The sequence below is a fragment of the Physeter macrocephalus genome, chromosome 8 (genome assembly GCF_002837175.3).
Source record: "Physeter macrocephalus isolate SW-GA chromosome 8, ASM283717v5, whole genome shotgun sequence".
In the NCBI taxonomy this organism is placed as follows: Eukaryota; Metazoa; Chordata; class Mammalia; order Artiodactyla; family Physeteridae; genus Physeter; species Physeter macrocephalus.
Window position 1 is genome coordinate 30,299,838 of NC_041221.1, and position 24,442 is coordinate 30,324,279.

At 46.7% G+C, this 24,442-nt stretch overlaps 1 protein-coding gene across 6 annotated transcripts in view; it reads right to left on the minus strand.

The window, feature by feature from the left end:
* The window catches only part of MYO10 (myosin X), a 220,529-nt gene that overhangs the window by 177,316 nt on the left and 18,771 nt on the right, over nt 1-24,442 (minus strand). For 5 of the 6 annotated variants that reach the window (XM_055086516.1, XM_055086515.1, XM_028492828.2 and 2 more), the window contains exons 2-3: nt 14,104-14,157; nt 13,320-13,422 (exon numbers count right to left, since the gene is read on the minus strand). The exons of the other annotated variant lie outside the window; for it this stretch is intronic. The gene's annotated coding sequence lies outside the window, so the exon portion shown is untranslated. The remainder of the gene's footprint in view (nt 1-13,319; nt 13,423-14,103; nt 14,158-24,442) is intronic. 6 annotated transcript variants of the gene reach the window in all.

Genomic DNA, 24,442 nt, shown 5'->3' on the forward strand with positions numbered 1-24,442 from the left:
TTTGGTATGAATAAAGATTATGTTATGAAACATTACTGAATTAATATAAATTGTTACCAGAATTAATATAAACCTCCCAACTCCCAGGGGGTACACTGCATGCAGTTTCTTTCACTTGAGTTTTCTTGTGGTTCTTTTCACCTTCTCATTTGAAAGTATGACCAAGCCCTTGTTGACACAGTCCTTCCTACATGATCAAACACACAGCTCAACCTCCTTAGTCCAAAGGTCTTTCCCAACAGGTGTGAAGAGCTGCTAATAAACAAGTTTTACAAAATCCAGCCCAGATTTCAAATCTAGAGCCCCACTGGCCCGTTTTCCTAAACCTACAGCGGTATCTTCCCCAGAGAGGAAGGGAAATGCATTCAAAACACTCCCTTTGTTCTTTGAAAAAGTTTAAACAGGCAATTTTCATAGAATCAGAATTGCAAAGTAAAACTGGTGAAATGGATATTTTTACATAGATTGTTCTGGGTGGTTTCTCTCAGCCCCCAAACTTTCTGCTTCCATTCTATTCGAACAGAACACATATGCCCAGGTCCAGGAAAGAGGCCACCCACAAGCATTTGAAAACGAAATCACAGAAAGACATTTACCAGACCATCCAAGTTTGAGTGGGGAAGAAAAATGTGCCCACCATATGCAAACCATTATATTCTGTCACTGTTAAATAAGACTGATAATTTAATGTACAATGCAGGCATATGGAGAAAGCTCCTAGTTGATGGAGAAAACTCACAATTGGAGCAAAGATATGCCTTTAAAAGTAGGTGGAACAAGTTTGATCATAAAATAGATGTTTTATTAAAACTTGGGACGTTTTCATCTTAATCTGAGACAGATATGTGTTAAATTCAACTTCTAAAAACTTTTTCTGCACATAATCAGCAGTAATAGTTTTACAAGACAAAGCATTTGCAAAGAAATTCCCATCTCTTTGATCTTCAGAGCAATCCTATAAGGAGGCGAGTAATACCAACGCTTCAAACATGAGGTTCATAGGGTTTCCATTTTTCCATTGCCAACAAATGATTTCCTGGCTATAATAAAAAAAAGACTGACCATACCAAGTGCTGGTGACAATGTGGAGAAACTGGCAGTGATATAAAATGTTATATCCACCTTGGAAAACAGTTTGGCGGTTTCTTAAAAATCAAAACATAATCTCACCATTATGTCCCAAGAATTCAACTCCCAGATATCTACCTACACACACACACACACACACACACACACACACACACACACACACACACACACACAAGTTTTTAAAAAGCCCTGTAAGCAAACATTCGTAGCGGCACTATTCATAATAGCCATATACTAGAAATCACTTGTTGACAGAAGAAAAATACACAACCTAAAAGTTGCGAGTTACGTTTTATTTGGGGGACTTAAGGAGGACTACAGCCTGGGAGCCAGCCTCTCAGACAGTTCCGAGTTAACAGTTGCAAACAGGTAAGGGAGGAGCCAGGATATATAGGAGTTTGTGCTGGAAAAAAAAAAAAAAAAAAATGTGGTCAAACATCAAAAGATTACTGCTAAGCACAAAACCCAGCATCTCAAGTTAATAATTTTAGTGTTTTTGTATGTGTGGGAAGATGCAAGAGTCTGGGCTCATTGAAATTATTCCTTAGATATGCATCTTAACTATCTAGGGTCAGGATCCTATTTTTCTCCATCCTGAATTCCCCTCAGGGGGCACCGCTGGGGGTGACTGCAGTGGCTGATGGTGGGCACATTTATTTTTTTACGGGAATGGCAGGCAACATTTTTTGTCTGCACACTCAGATGTCCATCAACTGGTTCAGAAACAAAATGCGATAAATCTACACAAGTCTTAGCAATAAGAAACAAACCACAGAATCACCAACAAGGATGAATCTCAAAAACATTATGCTAAGTGAAAGACGCTACACACAAAAAAGTAGAGAAGAGGCAAATCCATCGATGCAGAAACTAGATGAATAGATGCCCAGAGCTAGGTGTCGGGGTGGGCACGCTGCCTGCACGTGGAAAAAGGAACTCTGGGCGGTTGATGGAACTACCCTAAAACTGGACTCTGCTGATGGCTGCACAACTGTATACATACACTAAAATCCACTCAACCGTGAATTTACAATGGGTGAATTTTATTGTATGCAATTATACCTTGGTCTTTGCAAATCATTTAAAAAAACTGTCTCCCAGCCTATGTACTTCTCAATGGTACATGAACATTCTTAACCGCTCCATAATGGGAAAAACCCAATCATGTCTCTATAATTGAGCAACTGCAGTATCAAGAAACACACTCACACACAGCCATAATGACTGCATGGAAGAGCTGTGTTAAAACTCTGAAGATTGGTGTTGGGTTCATTAAGTTCTCCGCTCTTCATTAGGTAGACAAGGGGGCCTCGGAGACTACAAGGAGACATGTCCGAGCTCATCTCCAGGTGAGGCTGCGGTAGAGGGCATCCCTGTCTCAATTACTGGCCCCCCTCCCTGGAAGATTATCATAAATCCCCGGCCAACCGTGTGTGACTGCAGTACCTCCTTGGGCAAGGAGTTGTACCTATCTCCTCCCTGCTACCATGGAAACACGATGTAGCTCTGCAAAGCCTAAAATATTTACCTTCTGACCCTTTACACAGAAAGTTTACTGATCCTCATTTAAGAAGATAAAACCTCTATCATAGATTTCAACCTACTGTTGCCCCATTTTAAAAAAACAGTTTTTTTCTTTTAAACTCTTACATTTCTCTTCTGATTTTAAGAATGATTCTCCTCCCTGAACTTTGAAAAAAATGAGTTTAAAAATAAGGTAGGAAAACAACCCTAAAAAGAGATAATGATGATGGACTTTAAATACCATGCTGGGTGGCATGTTCTAATGACAGAGTCACAGAAAAGAGAACATTCTTTAGCTGAACACACAGCTCAGTCTTAGACCCAGAACAGGGCACCGCACTTATTTTTCTCCCATAACTGCTTGCTTGGCCCACATTGAGTACCGTGGTTCAGGAGTCTAACAATCTACACGATAAAGTCACAATCTGTTCCTGAAATGTGATCTGCTCTTTTTTTTTTTTTTTTTTTTTTAAGACAAAGAGGTCGAATAGATTTGTAATGGAAAGATTAATATGGTTATTTAAATCTGCAGTAAGTTAATCAGCCAAAAGAAAGTTCTCCTCTTTGGCTGGCAGTGACTTAGTAAAGAAGTAACCTGGCTTAGAAGATGTCTAATGTAACAGGCTGGGACATGGGGGTCCCTGCTCTTGAAGATGCTGAATTCCAGAAACGAGATGTGGGTAAAATGTGTTAGTACAAGGATTTAAACAGTATTTTAAAAACTGAGGTGGGCTTCCCTGGTGGCGCAGTGGTTGAGAGTCCGCCTGCCGATGCAGGGGACACGGGTTCGTGCCCCGGTCCGGGAGGATCCCACATGCCGCGGAGCGGCTGGGCCCGTGAGCCATGGCCGCTGAGCCTGCGCGTCCGGAGCCTGTGTACCGCAAAAAAAAAAAAAAAAAAAAAAACCTGAGGTATAACTGACACGTAACATATTAGTTCCAGGTGTACAACGTAATGATTTGATATCTGTATATACTGAGAAGTGATCCACACAGTAAATCTAGTTAACATCCATCACTGCACACAGTTAACTCTTTTTTTCTTATGAGAACTTTTAAGATCTACTCTCTTTGCTAAGAGGGTAGCAAATATACCGTACGGTATTATTAACCCTAGTCACCATGCTGTCCATTAGGTCCCCAGGATTTATTTTATATCTGTTTGTACCATTTGACCCCCTTCACCCAATTCCCCCACCCCCTACGTCTGGGAACCGCTAATCTGTTCTATCTATGAGTTCGGGGGGGGGTTTTGGTGGGGGGGATGTCCCCATGTAAGTGAGATCTCTCCTCTCTTATAGTCATTTTTCTTGTTGTTGAAAGTAGGAACACCTTTTCATCAACTGAACAGATGCTATTTTTTTTCCCATCCTTATTACTCAAATCCACCTCAAAGGACACAGGGCATTTATAACATACAGAGTTCTAACACAGGTTCCTCCACCACATCACTACTGACATTTTGGGTGAGGTAGTTTTTTTGCTGTGGGGAGATGACTGTCCCAGTTGGGAACCACTGGTCTAGAGTGACGGAAAGTTCTAGAGCCACAGCCAAATTAAAGGAGTTTTCAAACCCATTAACTGAAAGCAGACTCCACTGTCTCAATTCTAGGAATTTCCACAACCTCCCAAAGTAGGATCAGCCCAGACACGGTCTACCTGGGGCGGGGACCTTGGCTGGGTGCTCACACAAGGAAGGGAGGGGGCTGTACAATGTGATTCAAAACATCTGGCAAAAGCACAAGGAACGAGGTCTCCGAGGCAGACGCTGGGCGGCGGGCGCTACTAGGGGACTCTCTCCTTTTTCTCCTCTCTGTCCACTGTGCTGTTTGGGGTTTTTTTTTAATGTGCTTTTCATGTTTAGAACTAACACTGTTTTTACGCAGACAACTGGAACTGCAGAGACGAAACCTCTCCAAAACCCGTGCTCTTTCACCTCAGGGGAGATTTCAACCCCGAGCCCTTGCAAACCTCAGTGCACAACTTGTCAGAACGGTGAGAACGAAGTGAAGCATCACCACGCGTACAAAGTGGGTATGAAAAACACAGCGTGAGCACGAGCCGGGCAGCCACCGTCGCCGGCATCCCAACGGCAGCGGCTGGTCTGTGCGTTCCTCTCCAGCAGCAGGCACAGCATGGGGCCGCCGAGGCTCAGGGATCCCCTGGCTCACTTCCTCCTCGTGACTGTGAGGTTTCAGACCTGAGGCTGGCACTCCTCTCTGCACAACCGTCTCAGATTCCAAAGAGCCCGGGACTGCTCCGCTCCCAACGGCACTTGGGCGGTTTCAGGCTCAGTGCTCAAAGGATGCAGAACTCAGGTGGTGCGGGCCCAGCACCAACGGCTGAGGAGGGAAAAGTAACGACAGGAGGCTGTGAGCACACAGCCCGGAATGTCAGAAACATGCGGCGTAAGGATCCCCGGGTCGTACCATTTCACTGTGGTTACGGAACAGCGATGGTGCTTGTGATGCAGAACTCAGGTGGTGCGGGCCCAGCACCAACGGCTGAGGAGGGAAAAGTAACGAGAGGAGGGAAAAGTAACGACAGGAGGCTGTGAGCACACAGCCCGGAATGTCAGAAACATGCGGCGTAAGGATCCCCGGGTCGTACCATTTCACTGTGGTTACGGAACAGCGATGGTGCTTGTTTTCTATAATAGGCAACGCCAAGAACAACTGCTCTACACCCATCAGGGCTGATGCCACTTTGAAATTCCAGGCGAAAACGTATTGCTGACACTAATCTTCAGAACTCACAGACATAACCCCTCCCACACAAACACTCCCAAAGACTGTGTGAGAAGTGTTGCCTTAACTCCCCAGACTGGCCTACAGAAGTCTTTAAAGGCACCGCTTTTTTTATATATACATAAGGAATATATTCCAGCTATCTGTAGCTGAAATGCGCTTGTAGCTGTCAGCTCCGTCATCATCATCATCATCGTCATTTCTTGGGCCTGCCTATGGGCCTAAAGATCACTTATAGCACTATTCCCACAGGAAGATGTGTCATGTCCCAAACACCTAACCATCAACATATAAAAAACAGTATGGTGGTAAACCGAGACGGCCTACATTCAGTACTATAAAGTTCACAAGCTGTCCCGTGCCCCTGGACAGTCCCCCGTCAGAAGGATCGCGTGGCATCCGTATTCTTTCCCGTGGTCCGCCCGTAAGATCAAACTCTGTCACCACTATGAGCTGCAGCCTCCATGCAGAAAATAACATGAAGAGTACAGGAGCAGTAGAGGTGGAAACGCAGAAAAACGGAGAAAGGAAACAGTAAAAGATTTTGCCAACAATAAACGAATCTTTGCTCATTGTTGCCCAGGTGAAGATACAAAGACACATTGGCATCCCCCGCTCCCAATCAAAAGAAAAACAAATTATGCTAACGGGCAAGACACCTTATTTATGAACTTGTAATTCTTTAAAGAGTTTATTCGGACTTCCCTGGAGGCACAGTGGTGAAGAATCCGCCTGCCAGTGCGGGGGACACGGGTTCGAGCCCTGGTCCGGGAAGATCCCACATGCCGCGGAGCAACTAAGCCCGTGCACCGCAACTACTGAGCCTGCGCTCTAGAGCCTGCGAGCCACAACTGCTGAGCCCGCCAGCCACAACTACTGAGCCGGCGCGCCTAGAGCCCGTGCTCCGCAACAAGAGAAGCCACCGCAATGAGAAGCCCGCGCGCCGCAACGAAGAGTAACCCCGGCTCGCCACAACTAGAGAAAGCCCGTGCACAGTGACAAAGACCCAACGCAGCCAAAAATAAAAATAAATAAATAAATAAATAATTTTTTTTTTTCTTGTGGTACGCGGGCCTCTCACTGTTGCGGCCTCTCCCGTTGCGGAGCACAGGCTCCGGACGCGCAAGCTCAGCGGCCATGGCTCACGGGCCCAGCCGCCCCGCGGCACGTGGGATCTTCCCGGACCGGGGTGCGAACCCGGTTCCCCTGCATCGGCAGGCGGACTCTCAATCACTGCGCCACCAGGGAAGCCCTAAATAAATAAATTTTAAAAGAAAGTTTATTCCCCTGATTATGGGGTTCCAACTTGCCAACTGATTCCATCCCGGCTTTATATTATCATTTTCTCTACCTTCCTCACAACTACTCCAAACAGCTTTTCAGTTATTCTTTCAAACTAGTGACTAGAAATAATCCCAGAAACAATATGACACTGAAAGAAACGAGACGTCTCCAAGCTGCTGAGACAATCTCAGACAGTGTAGGAATGTGACAATCCAAGGAACAAAAAACAAATTATTCCATTTCTTAGTTAACCAATCATCACACAGCCAACACATATGTGTTTAAAAGAAAACAGAAAATGGAGCCAAAGAATCAGCCAACACACCTAAAATCCAATCAATCTAAGTCACTTCACCCATAAATCCCTCCATCCACCCACCCGGCCACCTTTCCGCAAGCATCTTTTGAGCCCCCTACTATGTACCAGGCACTCTGAAAGATTCACCAGTATATAAAACCGTTCCTGCTCTAAAACATGTATACGTTAGAGGTAAAACTATGCCTGTTCTAATACTCTCTTCCTATGTAGTCTTTCTCCTGAGGAAAGGAATTAGGTAACAGGAGGAACAGAACAGTAAGACAAGGAAGAGAAGTAGGTGATTGGGAGTAGGCCTTGCAGACTTCATAAAATGAATACAACTGTTCTGAGAGCTCTCAAAAAAGACTGGAAATCCTCTCTAAGGGACACAAAACAAAAATAACTGGCTTCAGAACTGCGTTCCATTCTTCCTTTTAGTGCAAACGGTAGGAGATATAGAACAGAAGGGACAATAAAAGAACATCACAAGATGTTTTCACTCCTCGTGGAACGTAATACCAGACGTCCTCTACCTCTTATTTCCAAGAGTTCTGTCCTTTCCTATTCTTGACAAGAATACTTTTCTTTCAAACACACACACACACACACACACACACACACACACACACACAAACAAAAACTGGTAAGATAATCTTAATGAAATCCTGGCTGTATGCTGGCTACCATCTGTTTTTAGAAAAAATACACAAACTTACTCAGGAGTTTGTCGTTACTTCATAAAAACGAATGACCCAAGAACACAGTAGGAAGTAAATAAACTTGAAACAGCTATTTCTCATTTCAGCCGCGTACACGCACCTTAACTCCTTTGCAGAATTTTACTGAATTCAAAAACATTTAATCTTTTCCATAAAATCCTACTTCCTGAATTGAGAGTTGCGCAAGAAATCATCCAGCCCCAAAGTGACAGGTAACATGTTGGTGAGAACATGAAAAACCTAGAACCCTCATACCCTGCTGGTGAGAATGTAAAATAGTGCAGCTGCCCTGGGAAACAGTCCGGCAGGTCCTCAAAAAGTTAAACATAGTTACTCTACGACCCAGGAATTCCACTCCCAGCTACATACATGAGAAATGAAAACATACGGCCACACGAAAACCTGCACATAAATGTTCCCAGCAGCATAATTCACAAGAGCTCAAACAGGAAAACAAACAAACTGAAGAACAGACTTTTTTTTTAAATGTGGTATATTCAGAGAACGGAGTATTGTTCAGCAATAAAAAAGGATGAAGAACTGATACATGTTACAATATGGATGAGCCTTGAAAACATTACACAAAGTGAAAGCAGCCAGTCACCAAGGACCACATATTGTAGGAGTCCATGTATATGAAATGTCCAGAAGGTAAAGCCAAAGAGACAGAAAGCAGATTGCTGGCAGCATAGGGCAGGTATAGGCAGTGAGTGACTGCTAATAGGTGTGGGGTTCCCTTTATGGAGTGATGAAAATGTTCTGGAGTTAGACAGTGGTGATGGTTGCACAACTATTAGTATATATTAGCGTTCGTATATGAGACTATTATACCAGTAGTATACTTAGTGAATAGACTAAAAACCACTGAATTGGATATTTTAAAAGGCTCACTTCTATATGTGAATTATCTCACAAGTGAAAAAGAGGAGAGGGGGAGAGAGAGACAAACAGCTACAAGAAAAACAGGCTCACACCTGACTTCACTCCCTGGATCCAGTTATGCCAAAGGCCATCTTCTTCCCTGACCTCCCTCATTACACAGGTCCAAGAAATTCCTCTTTCTAGTTTACACTGGTTTTTACTGAGTCTCCATCATTTACAAGCAAGTAAATTTACAGCTATTATTTTTGCAGCAGACAAATGTCATGACTTTCAGAAGACATCTAGGATGCAATTCACTCACCCACGTCAGCGACCATAAGTTTTATATGCTTTCCCTAGAGTTATTTCAGGGCTTTGACGATGTGATGTATGTTATACTAGGATTTTATCACCTGTATTATAGGAGGCAGTGGTGGGTTTGTTTCACTAGCCAGTGAATTCCCAGCACCTAGAACAGGGCCAGACACACCGGATGAGGGATAAGTATTCATTCACTCTCAATCCCAAATCCTATCTCAGGGCCCGCTCACTGCTCAGGGAACACACGGTGGCATCTGCAGGAACCGTGCTGCTCACAGAGAGATGCAGGGTCACTCAAGATGTCAGTAAGAGGCCACAGAAACCGCACGGGATGCCTCCCCAGAAGGTGTGGACTCAAATCCAGCTCTACTACTACCTGTAGCTCAGGACAGCTGTTAATTACTTGAGACTTCTCCATGCAAACTGAGGAGTCATCTGACTTGTCTGTTGTACGAGCACAAGAAGATCACACGAGACAGCGTACCAAAGTGCTCCAAAGCCACAGGGCCCTTGACACAGCGTGGCAGTATCTATATTTGGGGTCTTGCTGCCAGCACCTCCCAGGTCACACCCAACAGGGCTTTCAGCCATCGTACGGCTTTCATTTCGCTTTCCTCTGAATGCCAAGCTACAGAACCTAAAAACACACAGGCCTAGTTTAAATAACCACGGGAACTGACCTCTCCTCCCAACCACCAAAACTACAACTTCAGCTGCTCTCCAGCTACGAAGCACTTAAAAATAACTTACAAAGACAGGCTACACCCATCAGGAAGGTGATGGGGGTGCTGAGGGTGGTGGAAACAGTTTAACTGACCGAAGTGCCTGTGTTTGTTCCATTTGATGTCTACCATGATTTTATCTAAATAAAATTATTTCTCTCCTGTGCCAAAACCCATTCCATCTCTTCTTGGGTTCCAGAGAGATCTAGGTAGAGAATGACACTGTCCTAAAAAGGCAGCGTATCCAACAGCCCAGTGGCAATGCCGGGCTATGTCTCCATCACTCACTTGGGCTGAAATCTGAGATCCTTCTCCAAGGACACAGGCCTCTCCGTTGGAGGGCAGGTACAAGACATGGAGGAGGACACACAGGCACCTGGCACGCGACAGGCCAGAGAGGAGGCAGAAGAAGGCAGTGGGGTTTGTGGTGGTTTTGCCGTTGTTAAGTCAACCTTTTATTTTTTGAAGGGTTTCCGATTTTCCAGAGAAGTTGCAAAGCTAACACAGATCTTCACTTGGGTTCCCCCAACTGTTAGCGTCTTACATTCATCACAGCTAAGGAGCCAACACAGGCGCATTACTATGAAGGCAGCCCAACACTTCACGTGGATTTCACACCAGCGTTTCCCTAACGTCCTCTTCCTGTCCCAGGATCCCATCCAGCACATTCTACCTAGTCCTCATGCCCCCTCAGGGCTTCTCGGCTCTGTGACAGTGTGTAAAGGCCTTGGCAGTTTTGAGGAATACAGGTCAGGTATTCCGCAGAATGTCTCTCCATCAGGGACTGTCTTAGGTTACCCTGGAGTGTGGTGGTTTCCAACGATGGTTCAAATCCAGGAGTCAAGCTGCCTGAATGGGAGTCCTGGCTTTACTGCCTCTTAGCCACGTGGCCTGGGACAAATTAACCTCCACAGCCCTCGGTTTCCTCATCTTCAGAAGAGCAGGAATAAACCCTCCCTCCCTCCAGGGAACTGTAGAGATCAAACAGGCTAAAACTCGGAGAACGACGGTGAGGGGATAATCAGGAATTCTCCACGGAGAGACACGGTCACCGATTGACTGAACGAAGGTGCTGGGCCAGAGACACAGGACAAAGACTCGTAACAGACAGACCTGACTTCCAGAAACCTGCGGTCCAGACCTGACGCCACGGGACTCATCTGGGGACACACACAGAGTACCAGCGCGTGGGGCGCTGGCGAAGGAAGCAGGCCTCACGGGCGGGCCTCTGAAGGATGAACAGGACCCGCTGCCACGGGCCAGTGGGAGCCTCAAGGCGAAAGGTCCAATTTTCTGCCAATTAGCTGAGGACCAGGGACGAAGATACACTGTCAACTGGCCTACCTGCTCTGCTTAATCACCGTCTGTAAACCACGAACAGCTCCACACACCGAACAACGAAGGCATTCACCTTCCTCCAGTCCGAGAAAGAGAAGTCTCCAACTCGAACCGACCAGGTTCTAGAGACCCCTGAAGCCTCCCCACTTACCAATAAAATGGGGGCCAAATTACATTGTTTTCCAATGCAGTAGACTTTCTTCCAACTATATTTGTTAGAAAACAAACACACAAAACCCCCCGAGCAGCCAAGTCTCTGAGGTATCAACTTTCAATTTCACCTCAGTCCATAAGACTCTGAGTCACTCAAAGCTTGGAAATTCTCAAGATCTCCTCGAGTAGAACTGATAGGTGGGCAGAAGTAGGGGCCAGGGCTGCAGTTAAGACCCTACTGGGGTGGACAAGAATAAGCCAAGCCCGGGGGCAGGCGGGTGGGTGAAGTCTGGAGCCTGCAAACAAAGCGGCCCAGGGCCACTGGGGCAGGTAACTCGAAGCTCCGAGCCCTGACGCTAAGGGAGGTTCCTCCTGGCTCCTCCAGGGCCCCTGGATGCCAGGCCCCACCCGCACCAAAGCGGCGCTGGCCCAATGCGAAGGCCTCCACTGAGCTGGACTCTGCCCCTAAGGCCGGCTTCAGGTCACTGCCCAGCTCCCCGCCTCTCCTGCCGCCGTCCTCCTCCTGGCCTCGCATCTTTCTGCAAGACGAAGCCCTCCTCCACTTCACGGCAGGAACGCAGCTACGGGAGAGGAAGCTCAGGACTCAGACGTCAGGCCGAGCAAATATTCAATAAGCTATCACGGGATAGAAAGGGTCCAGAAGGGAGGCTCTCGTCCCCCGACCTTACAGCAGAACCAAATGCCCACGGAGCTCTAAAACGTGCACGGCGCCCAGGGACTAACTCCAGATGGGGCAGAGCTGGAAGGGTGGGACCACACCCTGACTCTGGGCCCAGGCCTTCGGGGTGGGGGGGGGCGGGACCCAAACGAACGAGGGCTCCTTCCTCCCCGCCACCCGCAAGTTCACCAATTCAGAGACCCTCACGCCTCCTCTGACTCCTAGGAAACACCTGAGGCCCTTTTTGGACCCCTGCGCAAAGCAAACTCCAGCTTAAACGAGTACAACACCTAGCTTAAACCACTGATCTGAACAGCTGCCCCAAGAGGGGAAAGCATTAGATCCAAGGAAAACCAGGAAGGAAGAGAGGCAGGGAGGGAAGAAAAAAAAGAAAAGGAAGGAAGTTAGTGAACAAGGTGAACAGCCTGCCCACAAAGCAGAAGGCACACTGCTCAGGAGTAATTTACCATGTATGTCTCTGCCGCTCTTATTTACCCCAATAATTTACGCTCACTGCAAGCCAAGTGTTTGTCTTGAAATTATTTAGCCGAACATCGTTTCCAAACATGTTATTTAAAAGTCTTTTTAGGGCTTCCCTGGTGGCACAGTGGTTGAGAGTCCGCCTGCCGATGCAGGGGACGCGGGTTCGTGCCCCGGTCCGGGAGGATCCCACATGCCGCGGAGCGGCTGGGCCCGTGAGCCATGGCCGCTGAGCCTGCGCGTCCGGAGCCTGTGCTCCGCAGCGGGAGAGGCCCGCGTACCGCAAAAACAAAACAACAAAAAAAATAAAAGTCATTTTTAGAAGCTCTCACAAAACTGCACCTCTAACAAAACTGGCTTGCTAAACATTACCTAAAAATGTACGCTTTGTAAGCAAATGTCCTTCACTAGCATTATTAGGGACTCTGCAGGACCACCACCCTTGTATTGGCCCGCCAATAAAACACCATAACATCCTACTCCAAGATGACTGAAAGTGCCATACTGGTGCGTGAAACCAGCATCCCTGGACAAACGCTCGTAAATCCGTGTTTAACCATAACTCGGCTGCTCCAACGGCAATGTATCTTCCTTCCAGAGACTTCCACAGAATGCCTAGGTACTGCCCTCTCTTACTAGCACCAGGCAAACTCGAAGACCTCTTACGTCGTACAATTCAAACTTCTTTGCCTCCCCTACAAATGCCACAGCAGTCTGTCAACAGACACTGGAGATCTAGAGAAATCACCGCTCATCTCCACTGCCTTGATCCAGGCGACGGTGATGGCTCTCCAGGGGACATCGTACTGGGGCTCCAAAATCCAATCGTTTAGAAGGGCAGAGCCAAAAGGGTTCAAAGACGCCTTCATGTGACTGGAAAGAGCAAAAGTACCCCCATCCACCACCAAAGAGGTTTGTTTAAAATGCAAGTGGATCATAGAAAACTAGTGAGGACAAAAGGGGCCTGGTGGCTAACCGAGAATTCAACCCGATCAGGTGACCCACCAAACGCCATCGGGCATTTGAAGAGGTGTCACTACAGCGCCACAGACCCCATTCATCTCAAGAACTCCTTGAACTCCGGTTGTTCTAAGAAAGCACCAACCTGCAAGTATGTGTGCCCTCTTGCTGTCCATCAATCACAGACTGGGAGATAAGCCGAAGTCTTCCCAGAAGCAGCACTGGCAGGCGGGGGAGGCCTGGAGCAGCTGAGCAAAGTCACAGAGGAAGTTGTACTGTCCTCCTTGGAGAGGACAGTGGCCGAAATCAGCTCCCAGGACTCCAGGGAGAGACTTCCAGGACCTCCCTGCTCCCTGGAGGGCAGTTCCCTAAGGACCCTACTTGCCTCCTGGGTAAGGGTCTCTTTAGCCCAGCGCTCCCCAACAAAACTGATGCAAGCCACATATAGGGCTTTAAATTTTCTAGCAATCACAAACCTTTTGGGGGGGGAAAAAAGAAACAGGTGAGATTAATTTGAATAATATCTGTTCTATAACATCTGTTACTTAACCCCACGGAGATTAGATGTTTTAACTGCAACGTATAATCAATATAAAAATGGAGAATTTTATCTTCTTTTTTTCCGCACTAATTCTCAAAGTGTGGTGAGTATTTTACACTCAGTGCACATCTCCGTTCAGAACAGACATTTTCCACGTGCCCACTAGCCCCGTGTGCTAGTGGCTACAGCACTGGACCAGGAAGTTCTGTTAGATTCTACAAGATGTAACTTTGTGAGCTAAGAGGGTGGTGTGTGTACAAAGGCACGAACGCAATGTCTTCTTTTTATTTGCTTTTTCTCATTTTCGGGAATATATGCAACGTCCCAGTGACAACCAGCAAAGGTTAAGTATGAGTTACCCATCCTCACCTGCCCCAACCTCACCTACCTTAGTTCAACGTTCACCTGGGGGAGACAAAAGAACAATCTTTGCCTCTAACCTCTGAAATAACAATAAAAGAATGTGATAAGTCAGAAGTGCTCTAAGAATGTGAATCCCACATGCCCAGTATACAAGATGATTAAAACAGCTTGGGGGAACTTGGTACACAAATTGCCCTGTGACATTTTTTTTTTTAACCAAAGGGAGGAAGAAAAACATATCTGTTTACTGTAATACAAAACCCACAGCCATTTTAGCAGCTATGTTTTCTAAATTCTTGAACTCGTAATTGCACATGTCAGCTCATTATCTGAGTTATTGGTGGCTTAAAGTTAAGACAAATAAAACTAGACAATTAATTATACATTAAGCAGCAGAAAGTATGTGCTTTTCACCCTGAAACTGCCCTCTCCTGCTCCCATCCATGACCAGATACGTTGAATGTGGTAACAGAAAGAGGAAAAAGTCTTGCAGATGCAATAAGAGTTGTCCAAAGCATACATATGTATGTATGTACAAACATACATATGTTTGTATGTATGCTGTGTTTTTAATTGGGGTTAGAAAGTGGAATGTACTTGAGTAACAGCAAAAACTACCCTGGAGCCCAGTGTGCGGGGACCTGAAGACTGACTGCAGGAAAAACTGGCAGATTTCCCCAAATACCCAGCAGAGAAGGAGGTGAGCAGCTCTGAGAGGCAAACTGGCTTTTCAAACCCCAGGGGGTCGCTCCATCCAAGCCATCGGTCCAACCCAGCCAAGCCATTTGTTCTCACTGCTTCCCCAAGTCCAGTCCACCTCCACCCCGACCTCGACCCCCGCCCTAGTTCCCTACACCTAATCCTAGCCCTCTTCAATCTACAAGCCGCCTTGGAACCAGCGTGATCCTTGCAAACCCTCCTCCCTGTCTTGCTTAAAGCCTCTTCCATGCAGACAAAATCCCTCCTGCGGCCTATGGCCTATGCACACTCTGGCCACTTCCTCCCCCTTCAGCCTTGCCTGGATTTTTCTCAGGTCCCACCCAGCTTGCACTGAGTCTCTGCCCGCTGCCCTGCCAGCAATGCACCCTCCTTTTAGCCTGGGTATCAACCTCACCCACCCTGGGAGGCCCTGGCCTTCTCGCTGCACCTCTGTCCCGTGACGGAGAAATCAGTACATAAATAAATGACTCATGATATCAGCCCTGCCTGCTAGATGGGAGGGCTGGCACCACCTGTGCTCGGAAGGACAGAGGATATAGACTTCCGACAGTGACCCAAGAACATGGTGGACTTCAGCACAAACTCTACCCATCTTGACGCTGGGCGAGGAGAGTATGTTTGTCTTTTACCAGCCCTGCCCTATTAATGATGACCTTGACCTTCTGTGTCTTAGTTGCCCTAAACATACCTCTACAGCCTTTAAATAGGTGAGAAAGCTTGTATTACAGATTCTGGGGTTCACATTTGTAGAAACCAATAATAAAAGTGATAGCTATACCCTAAAAAAACACAGCACATCCTGGCCTGCTCACCACCGGCTCTACTGTGCTACCCCACGGGGCTGGCCAGACTCCTTTTCTAGACACAGAAGGGCACTCGGAATTCCCACCCCCCAACGTCTTGGCTCCCTGGAAGCTTCTAGAGCCAGACCATCATGAAGCCATATTCTCCACATTTAAAATGACTGATTTGAGAGGCCATTTGCTTTTTCAGTCCAGGAGAAGGTGTGCAAAAGGATTTTCCAGAACTCTGACCTGGTGGTCTACTTCTTTCATGAATCCCAAGGTAGATTCTCCCCTTTCAGCAAATTCATTGTACCTGGAGAACCACCACCACCACCACCACCACCACCACCCAAATTCCAAATGCATTCATTCACTCTGCAAATGTTGACCTAGCCCTTGGCTGACAAGGCACCACGCCAGGGCCAGGAAGTCACAGAATTCAATGACGAGGACATGGGCTTCAGGATCCAGCAGACCAGACTCCAATCCCCCCACTGACCACGTAACCTTGGAGAAAAACAGTAACGGGACACCCTGACCCCATGCCAGCCGCCGTTCTAAGCACTTCACGTGCGCCCACTGGTTTAACTCTAACGACCCTATGAGCGAGCAAGGGATAATGCCTCATTTAACAGATGTGAGAAACCAGGCACAGAGCCAGTAAAAACACCTGCCCAAGGTCCTAGAGCTAACAGGCGGTGGAACGGGTTTGCTTTTTCTTTTTTGAAAAAACAGCTTTATTAACATGTAACTTATGTCCCATAAAAGGATTTGCACCCAAGCAAGTCCATCATCCTCATCCCACATAATTCTGTCTCTCCTGTCACTTAGCTCTCCTGAGCCACAGTTTCCTACTTTACAAAATGCCAATGATAAACAGTTAGGGGGTAAAATAAGGGAATGAATATTAGTAAAAGCAGCCCACCCAGTACCTGGCTCAGAGAACGACCCAACAGCCTGAAAATGAATAAAAGACAGTCTGCTCTCCAAGAGTTTAATCTAATCAGAAACAACACTAGTAAATACAGAAAATAGCCATAATAAAATGCAGACAGAGATAAATGACACAAGAAGGGCAGATAAAAACACAAAGGGGAATTGTGTGTTTAAATGGGGGGTCTGTATTCCTGGAGCTGAAGTATTTGCAACAGAGAAGCCGAGCTGGGAACGCTGAGTTTACCATCACTCCATCACTCAAAACACAAACTGCTGGAGAGGGGCCCAGAGCCTCTGTGAACAAGATGAGTCTTGCATATCTGACACATATAACATGAGGCAATGAATCACGCTTGCTGTGGAGGGCAGCCTAAAGCTCCTTTTCGAGAGACGGTTTTGACTCTTTCGGCAAAACCAACACACACTTGGCTTCCAAACCCTCCGAAGGAAACGCTTCCAAGAACGAATTTAGTGTATTCAGCCTCATAACACGTGTCTGGTCTCATTCCGCAAAGCTCACTGTTCTCTTCTGACGACATCATCTCCCTTACTGACCTTGAAACCCTCTTCTCCCAAACTGTTACCGACCTTGGAGCCAGAGCCCCAGGGCTCTCAACAGAGAGGGCGGGCAGGGAGAAGAGGGCTGACAAAGGAAATGGTCTCCCGCACTAAGGCCAGCCGCTCTCCCACAATCAAAAACCCCCCACCTGCCAGGGCCATAGGCCTATTTCAGGTCGACTGATGGGCAAGGGCCACCAAGCACAAAAGTTCTGCAGAGGTCGCCCACAGCAAAAGACAGCATTACCTTAGACGCAACCCACTTTCAAATACGTTTTATGGCTCCCAGGGACCCAGTGACACCAAGTGATCATTTGTTGTTTGCTTTAGAGAATAAACTCCCTTCTCTGGGTGGAACTAAGAAATTTAACTCCTGATTTCAAAGATATTAACTGGCCGGCCGGAGCGTTCGCACGCAAATCACCCTGCGCGCTGACCCACACGCAGACAATGCACGGGTCCGGGGTAAGGGCTGGGGGAAGTGAAGAGTCACTTGTTAACAAAGTGACATCTGAGGAGGGAGAACAATCCAGCCATTGTCAAGTCCGATTTCCTGTTCCGTATCTTCCATGGCAAATTTAAAGAAAAGGGTAGAAAGCCCCCTTAGATTAGGACAGACACATCCTCAACTGCAGTCTCTGTGAGAAGCAACAGAGACATCTTGGCACTTTTCACAGAAGTGATAAGTGTCTCTCACACACAGCCCATATCCATTACAGGCCCTGAGGGTACCCACTGCCTGGCAGAACAGCTGCCGTCCCCTCCCTGGGCCACCGGCAGGCTTCTGAAAGGGCGTCCTGGTGGGAATGAGGGGTAGGGTCCCAAATGGACCTCCCCCGAACCCTCCCCACTACAGACTGGAACAAGGAACTGGCAGGTTGCTCTGAGGACTAAAGGAACGGGCATCCCTTACTCGAGGAAGGGCCTAAGGCAGGTTTCTCAACGCCAGCAACACTGACAACAGAGGCGGGTAAGTCTTTGCGGTGGGAGGTTGTCCTGTGCGCTGCAGAAGTTCCGCAGCATCACTGGCCTCTACTCGCTATATGAGCCCGGCCCCCAGTTGTAACAAGCAAAGATCTGCAAACGTTGTCAACTGTCTGCAAACGTTGTCAAACGTCCTCTGGGGCCAAAATACCCCCACGGAAAGTCACTGGTCAGAAGGGAAGAAAACTGTTTAATGCCCACCGACATCCCACCTGACAGCGGTTTTAACTCGTGAACCACCAAGGACTGGACATCAAAATCCAGCACGGCCCAACCCACCTCAAATCGTCTCTCCAGGCTTTCTCCTCCTCCACCCCCAGCTTGAAGGTCTCTACCATCACCAGGTGCAAAGCTGACATCCTCACCCATCCCATCTCCCAAACCAAGAAGTGCCAGAAAGCTGCAGATCCTGCCAGTCCTTCCACGGACATGTCTCCTGATTCACCCCCTCTCCTCTCAACCCCCCCTTGGCTAATGTGGAGAAAACTATCTACATTCAAGAACCCACCATGAGGTACTTCCCTGGTGGCGCAGTGGCTAAGAATCCGCCTACTGATGCAGGGGACACGGGCTCGATCCCTGGTCCAGGAAGATCCCACACGCCGCAGAACAACTAAGCCCGTGCGCCACAACTACTGAGCCCGTGTGCCACAACTACTGAGCCCGTGAGCCACAACTACTGAGCCCGTGCGCCACAACTACTGAAGCCTGCGCTCTAGAACCCGTGCTCCGCAACGAGAGAAGCCACCGCAATGAGAAGCCGGCGCACCACAACAAAGAGTAGCCCCCGCTCGCCGCAACTAGAGAAAGCCCGCACACAGCAATGAAGACCCAATGCAGTCAGAAATAAATATATTAATTAAAAAGAAAAAAAGAGCCCATCGTGATTTCTGAGAGTCACTTAAACTTTACTCCCTCTGCTCCTGCTCTTTGCCTCTTTTTTTTTTTTTTTTGGCGGTACGCAGGCCTCTCACTGTTGTGGCCTCTCCCGTTGCGGAGCACAGGCGCCGGACGCACAGGCTCAGTGGCCATGGCTCATGGGCCCAGCCGCTCCGCGGCATGTGGGATCTTCCCGGACCGGGGCACGAACCCGTGTCCCCTGCATCGGCAGGCAGACTCTCAACCACTGCGCCACCAGGGAAGCCCTGGTTTTGCTTTTTAATGCGTCTACCGTGGGACAAATATGGAAAATCCATTCTTTGGCATTTCCAGATCTTAGCTGCTGAGAAGATGCAGCAAACATCCGTGTGACTTCATTTGTCTAAGCTTTAAATATTACTTTAAAATGTAGGGCTTCCCTGGTGGCACAGTGGTTGAGAATCCGCCTGCCAACTCAGGGGACACGGGTTCCATGCCTGGTCTGGGAAGATCCCACATGCCGTGGAGCAACTAAGCCTGTGTGCCACAACTACTGAGCCTGCGCTCTAGAGCCCGCGTGCCACAGCTACTGAGCCCGAGTGATGCAACTACTGAGGCCTGTGCGCCTGGAACCTGTGCTCTGCAACGGGAGAGGCCACTGCAATGAGAAGCCCGTGCACCGCAACAAAGAGTAGCCCCCACTCGCCGCAACTAGAGAGAGCCCGCACACAGCAACAAAGACCCAACACAGCCAAAAATAAATAAATAAAATTAATTTTAAAAAAATAATAAAAAAATAAAAATAAATAAAATGTAATATAAAATCTTACCTTTACCTCTCTACTATTAAAGAGTAAAAAATTGATGACTCTCTTAAAACTAAAGCAAAAATCACCTCTGAATATTATCTTAAGCAGTTATGAGCAGAAAAGCTATAAATTCCTATCAGCTGGCAATACTTAAGGCGAACGACGAAACCAACATACAACTGTGTGATCATGCATGTGAAATCACACAGGTGAGCAAACTGATGGTCAAAGGATGAGCCTCAGGCTCCTGTGAATGAAGCTACCATTATGTTTTCTAAAGACTCTTTTACCTCTGGCGTATGTGGGCAGGGGTGTGTGGGGTATGGATGAACCATTTAAAATAAGTTTATTAGTTAAACCAATTGAAAATAGAGGGACAAAGTGGGACCTGTGTTAAAGCCACCCTGACACTCTGCTCCAAGGCCACAGAAGTACATCCATTCCCTTCTCTCTAAATGCAGGCCTCCTGCCAGATAGAAATCAACATAAATAAGTACAGACATATACATATTACATATACATAAACTATATCAATAAATATACATTTTCATACAATGTGTTTTATACACACTTATTTATATAAAATCAGAGCCAACACTAGAATATTATTCAGATGTAAAATGGAATGAAGTACTGATACATGCCACCAAGTGAATGAAACTCAAAAACATGCTAAGTGAAAAAAGTCAGACACAAAAGGTCACATATTGTACAATACCATTTAAATGACATATCCAGAATAGGCAAACCCATAGAGATAGAAAGCAAATTGGTGGTTTCCAGGGACTGGGGGAGGGGTGAATGGGGAATGAATGTTTAATGGGTTCGGGGTTTTATTTGAGGGTTACATTAGCTCATAAGGGTGAAGCCAACAGGATTAGTGTCTTTCTATGAGACCCCGCTCATGCCCACATGCTCTTTTTCTCTCTCCCCTCCTCCATGTGAGGGTACAACCGGAAGGCAGTCCTCTGCAAGGCAGGAACAGAGCCCTCACCAGAAACCAAACCTGCCGGTACCTTAATCTCAGACTTCTACCCTCCAGAAACATAAGAAAAGAAAAGCCTGTTGTTTAAGCCACCCAGTCTGTGGTATGTGGTGATGGCAGCCTGAGCTAAGACAGTAGAGTTATGATCAAACCCATTTTACAAATAGGAGCATGAGGCACCAAACGGTGATGGTCAGAACCAATTTATACATGGGAACACGAGGCTCCTGCCCAACGTCACAGGCCCAGCAAGCAGGACAGCATCCAAACCCAGGCGGTGTACTTCCATGGCCTTCCCTCTAGACTACGTTCTGTGGGGAGGTGCGCAGTCTTGGTGAATGAATGCAAAGATGAAGAGGGATGGGGCAGAATCTTGGTATGGCATCCAACCCTCCAAACCTCTCATCTCTGCAAAAAAAAAAAAAAAAGAAAAGAAAAAGAAAAAAAAGAAAAAAGAAAAAGAAAGAATAGTAAACTTTTAAAATTGAAAAATAAAGTTTTACCCCAAAAGACAAGATTATTCAGCTTCTATCCCTGGCTTAGCCAAGTAAAACAAAGAATAGGCCAAAAAGACTGAATCACGTGGGGATCCATTCCGAAAATGCAGAAATTCAACCTAGATACCACCCTTGCAAAACGGTTTCACAACACAGTAAATATTTTTTGGAAGCAAACTAAAACTAACCCAAAGGAGACAGAGGCCATTCTAGTCCTTTCTTTTGCTCCAAAGTTAAGAAACATCACTGCCTCACTATGTAGAGGACACAAGCCCCAGTCAAGTTGTGCTTGGCCCACTCGGTGAAAACCAAAATGTTCAGCATTACTTGGCAACATTTTAAAAATTGGGACAATTCACAGAAATCTACACATCTGGTCTCTCTTTAAAAACTAGAAGACTGGACCCCCCTGGTGGCACAGTGGTTAAGTATCCACCTGCCAACGCAGGGGACAGGGGTTCGATCCCTGGTCCGGGAAGATCCCACATACCACGGAGCAACTAAGCCGGTGCACCACAACTACTGAGCCTGCGCACCACAACTACTGAAGCCCCCGTGCTCTAGGGCCACCATGCTGCAACTACTGAGCCCACGTCCTGCAACTACTGAAGCCTAACGCCTAGAGCCCCTGCTCCGCAGCAAGACAAGCCACTGCAATGAGAAGCCCATGCACCACGATGAAGAGTAGCCCCCGCTCGCCGCAACTAGAGAAAGCCAGCGCGCAACAGTGAAGACCCGACACAGCCAAAAAAATAAAATGAAAAAAAAAAAACCAGAAGACCTACATTTGTAGAGACATGGATGGGCCCAGAGACGGTCATACAGAGTGAAGTAAGTCAGAAAGAGGAAAACAAATATCATATATTAATGCATATATGTGGGATATAGAAAATGGTACAGATGAACTGGTTTGCAAGGCAGAAATAGAGACCAGATGTAGAGAACAAATGTATGGACACCAAGGGGGGAAAGCGGGGGTGGGATGAATTGGTAGATTGGGATTGACACGTATACACGACTACGTATAAAATAGATAACTAACAAGAACCTGCTGTATAGCACAGGGAACTCTACTTGGCTGTACAGTAGAAACTCACACAACGTTGTAAACCAACTATACCCCAACAACAACAACAAAATCATTAAAAAAAAAAAAAAAAAAAAAAAAAAAGAAAAGGCAAAAAAAAAGAACAAAACTAGAAGACCTAGCAAGATGGAGCCTTAATTCTTTCAGGTCTGTGAGCTCCAGCTAACCACAGTCCCCACTGCTCCCTATAGCTCACCGCCTGGATCATTTCACTTTCTTACCTGCCGGCCCCTAATCTGCAATCCTCCTGTAGTCTGGGTCTCCATACAGGTTTTAGAAAACGCATTATTTTGCACATAATGCCTCCATTAAGGGTAAGATTTTGAAGGAAAATGTTTCAATTATTTAATGGGCTTGTCAAGCAGTGCTCTTAATTAAACTTGGCTCAAATCAAAAGAAAAGGAGTATGTTTTTAGACCAGTCTTGGACATAATACATTCAATCATATCTTAATTCTGACCAAATGGCAGAATAAAGCTCTTTTTAAAAGCATGAATTCTAGCCACCCAAGTGAGTGAGTATTCCATTTATAGCTGCCAGGGGTTAAGGCTTCCAACGTCTTTTACCCACCACCCTGCCCCACCACTAACACACACACCCCCCATGTCACCGCCTCAGTATTGAATTTCGGCCTCCAGCAAGTCAGACTTTTTCCATTAGTTAGGTTTGGGATGATTCCTGAGCTGTAGGCATGCTTCCTGGCCAACGGCCAAGTGAACACTAGAATGGAAGAAAATTGTTTATTCCTCAAAAAATAAAGAACCGATTCTATCTTCCCTTTGGTTTTCATAAAGCTCACCGAAAAGGAGCCTACGTTTCTCACAGTGCTTCCATTCTGTTGGATAACCTAACCCAAATCTCCAAAGTCACTGCTCTCTTCCCAGTTATAAAACAAACGGTTTTCATATTCAGAATTGAAAGGTGCTAAAAACAAATGTTAAAAGGTCCAAGCAGCGATCAATATTTTCTTAACACTCTTGCCGATTAATTTAACAAATCCAAACCTTGGGTAACAATCAACTCTTCTTTGACTAGCAAGAGAGCAGGGAACTGTATGCCTGGTAACACTGGAAGGACTCCAGGCCTTTGTGCCATGAATTACTTGTGCACATTTCAAACTGTGATTTTCTGCTTCTCTTCGCACGGCCATCTGAAACTCAAGACTGCATGATTAATTTCAAGTTTCACCCCTGGTGTCAGAGAACCTCCTTCTTTACAAGTCTGTGAATGAAGTCATCTCTTGAGAAACCACACCTGTAGGGTGGATACTCCAGGTGAAGAAGGAGGAAGAGACCTGTCATCACCGAGACACCGCAGACGGCAACGAGTCAGAGGGAGGGCTGGAGACCAGGAGGCGATGGTCCCACACAGAAGCACGATCAATCCTGAGCAGTGGCCAAACCAGCGGCAGGTGTGTGAAGACAAGTTAGAACTCCAATTCATGTGTATGTATGAAAGTTCAAAACTGAGGACAGAAAAATCAGAGCTCCAAATACAACAGGCAAAAGCAAAGCCCAGACCTGCAGTGGAGGCCATGGGACACAGCTGCTGAAGAGACACCAGAGAAGGAGTAACCTCCATAACTAACGTGGGTTACTTTCTGCACCTCGGTGCTGAAAACTTTTGTATCATCTCAGTCAAGGCAAGAAACCGTACACCACACTCAGCTCGCCTGGGCTCCTTACGGAAAGAAAGCAAGGTCCCTGGGAACATGATGGGCAGTAAGCTAAGCCAGGAAAGGCAAAGGCACACTAGGAACTTCTGTCTGATCTCAACAAAAGGATAAGGACCTTAATATTCCAACGTGAGAGCAGCTGGGCCAAGAAGACTCACCACTGATCCCACCTGCTGGCCACACAGCCACTCCAAGTGATTCTGACCCATGACAACCTTTCCAAGGTCCTTCATGAGTTTTTGCTGGAATCCTCTAGGGAGCCTGGAGGGCCCATTCTTGAGATAACCTAAACATCCATCATCAGTAAAGCTATGCTGTCAGAGAGTGGCTGGCAAAAGGGCAAATCAAAATGTCCATGACCATCTCCTCGTTGGGACCAGTGATATCCCAACAAGCCCACTATGTCACTGTTAATTCTGTAGGCTTGTTATTTCTGCCGAGTCCACTATTTTCATTTTGCCAATTTGCAA